This window comes from Saccostrea cucullata, unplaced genomic scaffold, assembly GCF_032062105.1.
Source record: "Saccostrea cucullata isolate Sc308-1 unplaced genomic scaffold, CSIRO_AGI_Scuc_v1 ctg22237, whole genome shotgun sequence".
Classification (NCBI taxonomy): Eukaryota; Metazoa; Mollusca; class Bivalvia; order Ostreida; family Ostreidae; genus Saccostrea; species Saccostrea cuccullata.
In genome coordinates, this window is record NW_026936051.1 from 1 (window position 1) to 6,845 (window position 6,845).

Genomic DNA, 6,845 nt, shown 5'->3' on the forward strand with positions numbered 1-6,845 from the left:
CCTGAGCATTATGCAACAACTTTCTAGTGATTGAATTTGATTCATGTTTTAAGCCAGATACTATGGCATTCACAATTTTGAAAGAGGCACCATTGATCATCATAACAATACACTTAGCAGTTGCTTAGTTTGTTACTTAATACCCATACGCAGGGTAAGGGAACAAAAAATGCATTTCAACTAATCATTTATATTCAGCAATAATAAGTAGTGCCCCTACCACACATGAACCCCTGACCCTTAGGCCTTGATATTTGATTAATACTAAGGAGCAGATTTCAAACCATTCATTCATTTTCAGTATATAAGTACAGCTCCCCCCCCCCCTCTATGGTACCCCTGACCCTGGGGCCTTGAAATTCACAATTCTGGAAGATTAGAGCCCTTGTCCATCATAACTATATAGGTAGTTCATCTGCTTAATACCCTGGAGCAGAGAAGAAAATTTTCAAAGATTTAATGTATTTTCACTATATAATCAATAGAGCCCCGCCCTAACACCAGAACCCCTGACCCTGGGGCTGTAAAATTCACAATTTTGGAAAAGACATTCTTGCTCATCATAACTATGCACTTAGATAGTTTATTTAATACTCAGGAGCAGAGAAGAAGATTTTCAGAGAATTCATGTATTTTCACTATATAATCAATAGCCCCACCCTAACACCAGAACCCCTGACCCTGGGGCCATAAAATTCACAATTTTGGAAAAGACAATCTTGCTCATCATAACTATGTGCTTAGTTAGTGTATTTAATACCCAGGAGCAGAGAAGAAGATTTTCAAAGAAATAATGCATTTTCACTATATAATCTATAGAGCCCCGCCCTAACACCAGAACCCCTGACCCTGGGGCCATGAAATTCACAAATCTGGAAGAGGCACTCTTGCTCATCATAACTATGTGCTTAGTTAGTGTATTTAATACCCAGGAACAGAGAAGAAGATTTTCAAAGAAATAATGCATTTTCACTATATAATCTATAGAGCCCCGCCCTAGCACTAGAACCCCTGACCCTGGGGCCATGAATTTCACAATTTCGGTAGAGGACTCAATGCTCATTACATTCATGCCAATAGTTTGCCTGCTTGATGTCCAGGAGTAAAGAAGAAGATTTTTAAAGATTTCATTAATTTTAGTGGTTTTGGCCACACCCCTCAGGCCTCAGGGGGGCGGGGACCATGAAATTCACAATTTTTGTTCCCTTAACCCATTGATGCTGTATACCAAATTTGGTTGAAATTGGTTCAGTGGTTTCAGAGAAGAAGCTGAAAATGTTCAAATGTTAACACACGACACACGACGCACGACGGACGACGGACGAAAACGGATAGCAATAGGTCACCTGAGTTACTCAGGTGACCTAAAAAAATAGCGACTGCGGAGAATTTATGCGCGCACGGTTCACTGTTATATAAACATTTATTATAATATAATAGATATTGCATGTAGTTAAGTGTAACATCTAAAAAATTTTACACTCAAACACAATTGTCAACCTCGACTGCGCCTCGGTTGACAATGGTTTTCTTGGATTTGTAAGGGATCATATCCAATATATAGAGGTGCGTCCATCGAATTTCGCATTGCCGAGTCGCCTACGCCTCTGAACAAACATTAAACATTTCTATCATTTGCATATTCATTAAAGTATATAAAATCTATTTATATCTGTGCATTGTTGTGTTTCTTTGTGTTCGGTAAAGCACCAAAGTGAATGCTACACGTCGTCACAAGTCCATTTCAATAGTACCGTTGTCAAAACTGCGCCGGAAAATACACCAAGTTGGATCTCGCCGAGATTTTTTTTACATAGTGAATTAGGCGACATTACACTATCACAAATACATATGTTAAGCTAATGAATATGAAGAACGTAAATTTAGAAGCAATAAAACAAATGAGTATAAGAAAATTTAATTTCGGCATTCTACTCGGAGAACAAAAATACGGTGTTTAAACTAACCCCCCCCCCAAGAAAACCCCAGCCATATTGGAGGTTTGTTTCTCATGAAGGAGCAGGTGTTTCTTAATTGATCTTATGAATGGTGTAGATTATACACAAGAATAGGTTATGGGTCCAAATAATTTTTCACCGAGGCAGTTACTAAAAAATATGTTCAAGTGAGAGGGATTTTTACAGCCTACTTGAAAGTCATCCTATAAAAAAATTATATTCAACGATGTTGTTCGCAAATAAAACCTGTCGTAACGTATTATTTCGACTGAACGTTTCATATCTATTATAAGACCATTATTTTATTTTTTTCTTAAAGGTTAGTTTTTTAACCTTATGAACAGGGTTCAAGGCCGAATTAATTCGTCAACCCTTACTCCTCCTAGGCACTAGATGTCACAGTGTATTATGCTCAGTTCAAAATTTTCCATTGTCTTTAATAATTGTTAGATTTGATCACTGTCTGAATTTTACCTTGTTTATCATAAGAGTTTAATGAACTGGTACATGTATGTAATTTTTATTACTAATAAAAATGATGTTTTTGATATATGAAATATTACACACTTGAAAAAAACCCCCAAAACTTACCAAATTAAATTTATACATTAATATGCACGAAAGTTTCCTATTACGTGGAAGAATCTATTAAATTTTTAAATGGTTGTGACTTATTTGTAATTTTACATATAATTTATAATTAAGAATCATTCAACCTTTAAAAAATTATACAGTAACATTAAAATGGTTTAAGGTATGTCCAAAAGGAACTTTTGCTTAAACTGTATGAAATATTCCAATTTCAAAGATTGAGTAGATAGAATATCTACTAAACCCATTGAAATAGAGTTCTAATTCATTTTATAAGTACCAGAATTGTATATGACTCAACCTATCTTTTACTACTGAAATAATTATTAAGACATATATAAGTGTAGTTAGTTTTATATAATATAAGTTAATAGAGATGTGATTTTAGTTCACAGGCATATATTTACCGCATATACTTCAAAATAGATAAACACAAAATAACAAATATAAATAGGTAATTATGATAAACTATAATATTCTTTTTATTTCTAAAATTTAAAAAAAGGCAAATTCACAAGAACTCACAACGATAATATCAATCCCGATATTAAATCTTAATTTTTTTATGCTAGGACATACTTCAAAAGCTTTGAAATTAACCAACATTATAGATTATATCACAGACATTCGTGTTATAGCACCAATGCTTTGGCTTGGAATCAATACTTTTGTGGATAAGAGTCGGTGCCTTGCCTGGGTATAGGACGGAGGAGGAGGAGGAGGTGGGTTTGTGACGGTCCCGCGGGGATAGGCCGGTCCACGGGTCCAGGTCCCTGAGAAATAAGTAGACTGGGCGTATCCTGGGGGTTGAATAGGACCATCTAAATAATCTGAATAAAAAAAGCAATCAAAATCTATTTTCAATGTTCTGTTTATTGGTTAACTTAACTTTGAAGGAACTTAAGGCATATAAATATCTGTTTATCAGGACATTAGTTATCAATGCATAATAAATCAAATATTCTTTGGCATGCAATAAATGTTTAAATCAGACTTATGATTTTGTTTTAATGGTTTTACCGATTTCTTTCTTTAATGATTTATCTTTCTGGGATAATAAATCGTATTTCCTATTTACAACATAGTATTGTGGTTCTAAGGTAAAAATTTCAAATATTCATAAATTATACATTAAATTCAAATAAACATGCGTCCACTGAAATACTACACAATCATATTGTTAATTTATTTCTTAAACAATTTTATTATCTTCAAGCGTTTCAAAACAAAATTGTAATTTTGTTTTAAATATTGCATTCTAACATAAAACATTCATTAACTAGAAAATCAGTTTTCTGTAGTCCTGTAAACGGATTCTAATATGATATTTATAACGGTTAATCGTTGCACCTGTAAAAAGGATTCTGATTAAATGAAATACGGTTCACCCTGCACCTGTAAATGTATTTCGAGTTGTAACACGGTTAACTGAGCACCTGTAAAAGGATTCTGTCTATTTACCTGTATACTTAGGACTCTGATGTGATGAAAAACGGTTATCTTTTTACCTGTATAAGGATTCCGATTGGATGAGTTCTCAACAGTGACGTTATTTGAGCCGTTGTTAGGATATACAACTCGTCCCGCCGTGCCTCTATTTTTGTTCATGATGTTACAGCAAACAACAATTAAGGCGATCAAAAGTGCAAAACCAATCAGGCAGCCAATCACCACCCCGGCTATCGCTCCACAAGAACTACAAATCACAAATCATGATTATAAAAAGGTCACTCCAATTTCGTTTGCTATGTTTAGCGTCTGCAGACACGTTTTAAAGGTATGGAAAAAAAACAAATTAAAATCAACACATCGAAATTATAAATCTTTGAAACCCAATTTACACTTTTAGGATCAACATTTCTCTGTCTGTATGTTGTGATGTACATTTTTTTTATTTCAATAAACCAGTTTTTTTTTTCAAATGTAGGGTGAGAGCAAAGGAAACAAGGTGTGTTTTGTCCCCTTATGGATATGGCAGCTTATAAAGAGATTTAACGTACTGAAATGCAAGTCAAACTCCAAAGTGAAGGTCGAAAGATCTAAATTGTCGATATCCAAAGTAAGGTCTTGTTTCAAAAAATACGTTTGTGAAATTTGAAAGTATACTGCTCAAAATTATGACTTAGTGGGTTTATCTCTAAAGTCAAATTCAAAAGGCCAAAAATATTTATATCTATTTAAAGGTCTTGTCATCAAAAATACACATGTGAAGTATAAAGGCTCTAGCACCAAATGTTCAGAAGTTATAAAAGCAAGGTTAAATTCTGAAATATTTTTGTAAAAGGGGGTAAAAAAAAAGCCAAATAACTTTCTTCATGACTACATAGTCATTAAATTCATGTTCACCTGACCCTATGAAACAAGTGTCCTTTCTGTCAGTTATAAAAGCAATCTCAAAACCCATTCTGCTCTTTGCCATTTGTGAACTGTTGCTAGCCAATTCCAAAAGATCATAAGAAAAAACATATATGCCCTTACTTTCAAAATATTTTGGCAAGATTTGTTTTCCCCCGTGCTTCGTTTCCTTCTAGGTTGTGTCTAGTTACCACATGTCGCTTTGTCTTTCATTGCTCGTTCCTGTAATTAAAAACATTGATAATTACTGACAAACATTGATAAAATATATGAAACTATTATTTTCATAAAATATTGTTTCATTTTATACAAACGCAAATTTTAAAAAAAGCAAAACACAAATAGTTATACAATGTATGTTTATCAGATACAAAACACATTCATATCCGGAGTACTAAAACAGAAATCCTTGACTGTACCTGACGTCAAAATATCAATACATGGGAATTTTCGTAACACAGTCATCGTTTAACTCAATACATTTCTTATGTCCCTTTAATCAGTCATCAAAAATGTGTACAAATATTCAGATTTCATATTTAAAATGATATTTAATACTTCCTGTTCTCAGATCCAGCAAATCATCAAAGTCACGCTAAGAAATTCATTTTTTACAGCACTGCAATCTCGGAATGATGGTCTTCCTTCAAGCATGGCATCCTGTAAACTATTCCTTCGTTCCCAAAATTTTATATTCCACTTAAATACTTAAGAACGACTTCCTTTACTATTTTTTCCCGACTGTTAATAGCATTTATGGGTATCTTTTGCTGTTTTCCCTATGTCTACGCAGAATTTTATTACTGCTCTCTGCTCCACCTTTTCCGAAAAGTCCTTTTTCGATCAATGCCGATCCTGACTTAATAGATTTTAACCTCGATTTCTCAGCCATTTTAAACTCTGAACGTTCAAATTTTGCAGATTAGAAGTTATAACTTTTGTCAAACTCATAATGTAAAAGCATTCGGCATTTCCGCGGAGTTTTCCAAAATACAAATGATAATTATCAAGTGATAAATGACCTTTCAATTAAAATTTTGGGGTGCCCCGGGTGACCATGCATTCCAAGTCTAATAATGAAGCCATAATTGTAATTAAATATTTGAAATTGAATATAATTTGGTTTACCTTACAAGAAATACATTTTCATTACATTGTAAAACACTGGATTCATTGCTTAGTTGACGTAAAGAGATGAATCTGTACCGACACTATTACGTGATGGCTATCTTATTATTGCTTTAAAATTCCAAATTTCTTTTGAAACAGTCTTTATAATTGTGATCAACAGTTACTGTAATACATTATTGATAAAAATGATTTAGAAGCATTGGACAAATACTTAAAATAAAAAAAGGTAAGGGTCTGTGTTATTACAATTATGCACATGCGTCATAATGATATTTTGTCGTGTTTCTAATCATTAACTAGCACCTAAAGCTTTATAGACTGTGAATGTACAATTTTCCAATTTTCATTTTTATAATTTAAAATATATATTTTTCAAATTGTGTTCATCAAGCAACATTAATCAACGGTCTCTTATTTAATTTTCAGAAACATACCTTCTGCAGTTTGTGAATTACATATACATCCTTGTTTGATTGTCGATGTGTCTTGGAAGCTATTAATTACTTTATTCGTGCTGAAAACCGCATGATGACTTGACTCATTTTGGCACCTCATGTTTAAAGGTTTGTCTTCTACGTATCTGTCTCCAGCTTTTTCAAAGCTACAGAACAGATCAACATCTTTTAGACTGTTTTTGATCTGATAACTAGTCTCATTAGTGTCTACCTTGGTATCTATTCCTCTCTTATATCGTTCTTTAATGGAACAGTTTGATGTGTAACAAGGATCTGTATCTTGTATCTTTATACAGAGGAGCAATGAATCCTTTTTCGTTTTGTCCGAGATAGTTTGGATTCTGCAGTCTGTACT

The 6,845-nt window shown here is 33.3% G+C and overlaps 1 long non-coding RNA gene across 1 annotated transcript; it reads right to left on the reverse strand.

Moving 5' to 3' along the window:
* Positions 1-3,295: 3,295 nt before the first annotated feature.
* On the reverse strand, positions 3,296-6,837 carry LOC134244651 (uncharacterized). The gene is made up of 3 exons (XR_009987265.1): positions 5,028-6,837; positions 4,058-4,245; positions 3,296-3,379 (listed from the first exon to the last, which is right to left on the reverse strand). It is a non-coding gene; the product is annotated as an uncharacterized LOC134244651 (long non-coding RNA).
* Between the last annotated feature and the right edge of the window lie 8 nt (positions 6,838-6,845).